Source organism: Etheostoma spectabile, chromosome 4 (genome assembly GCF_008692095.1).
Source record: "Etheostoma spectabile isolate EspeVRDwgs_2016 chromosome 4, UIUC_Espe_1.0, whole genome shotgun sequence".
Classification (NCBI taxonomy): Eukaryota; Metazoa; Chordata; class Actinopteri; order Perciformes; family Percidae; genus Etheostoma; species Etheostoma spectabile.
Window position 1 is genome coordinate 10,427,871 of NC_045736.1, and position 1,379 is coordinate 10,429,249.

General features: G+C 41.4%; 1 protein-coding gene across 4 annotated transcripts in view; it reads right to left on the reverse strand.

The window, feature by feature from the left end:
- Nucleotides 1-1,379, reverse strand: part of rhoca (ras homolog family member Ca) — an 18,790-nt gene that overhangs the window by 8,236 nt on the left and 9,175 nt on the right. The gene's annotated exons all lie outside the window — the stretch shown is intronic.

Sequence of the window (1,379 nt, forward strand, 5' to 3'; positions counted from 1 at the left end):
GGGGGGGGGGGGGGTTGTTGAGACAAGCTGGGACATGAAGGAATGTGCTATCATGCTCCTGCTCCGTCCTGTTTGTTTCCTTCTGCAACGTGTGTGGAAAAGAAAAGCTTCGGGGAAATCAGAGCAGCTGCTAAAGTATTGGTGGTGTCCTAAAGCAGACAAAACACTGCCCTGCTTTTGATGTCTCCGGATGCTTCTTCAGGAACCCTTAGCAGACATTATACTAATTCTCTCAAAATGACTTCAAAGGAACAATAGCTAAACCTGCTGCACATATGTTCTTCCAGTGGAATTGCTTACATGGGGCTTACAGAGTTGTAAGCATGTGCACTAACTGCAGAAAGAAAACCCCCGGCAAGTATTTACCACCAAAACAAAACCATGTCAAACATACATGGATGCAGAGTTCACTGTCACACTACCTAGCTTTGCAGGTTTCCTATGCACAAAATACAGTCCATATAACCAACAAAGCCCAGAACCATTTCTGCAATAACGCCAGATGAGAGGACTGCTGTAGTTAGTGCAGGCTGTGTGGGGATGAGTTAGCAGTGCAGCTGATGGATGAGCTGGAGCCCTGCTGCCTGGGAGCAGCTGTGCATATAGTCATTTGGCTGCTCACCTCATCCACTTTCTGCCAGACAGTCTTGACAGCAATCCTCTTCACGAGGGCACCCACTTATCAGGGGAAATTAATCTTTCAGTGCTGCTGGCATTACTTTTAAATGGAGTCGGCCCCAACGCCCACTCCGCTCGGATACATATTAACACCAAAACTGTCAGTAAGTAGCATCAAACCATAAAGAATCCTTGATAGTGCAGACGGAAGTTATTTGTCAAACTATTGTTTGATTGGTTTCATAATAGATCGGTGGATTAGTTAGCTGACCTGCAAATTATAATTTCTTTCATGCAGGGCTGGGGGATTTGTTTAAAGTTAATACCTGTCAACATTTGCAAAGTCTTAAATCATCAAACGGTGATTAAATTTAAGAAAATTAAAAAAAGGACACCATATTAGACATGGATTTTTTGAAAGGAAGTATTTTCAAAATTATGCATATATGCTTTCTTGCTGAGAATTAAATGATAAGATTGATACCACTCTTGTCTGTAGAGTAAATATGAAGCTGCTGCCAGCAACCAGTTAGCTTAGCACAAAGACTGGAAATGGTGAGAGTGCTGGCAGTGAATGAGTAGCACACATTAGCAGGGAAATATGCACTTTTTGACTCTGAATTATAGCTGTAGTGCCATAACAACATACCATAATAAGGTCCAAAAGCGCAAAAATGTGTACATTTTTAACATATTCTGTAAGAGTTCATTATAACAAAATATATAAATAAAAAAAACAGGTTGAATGCAGGAAAGGGTGG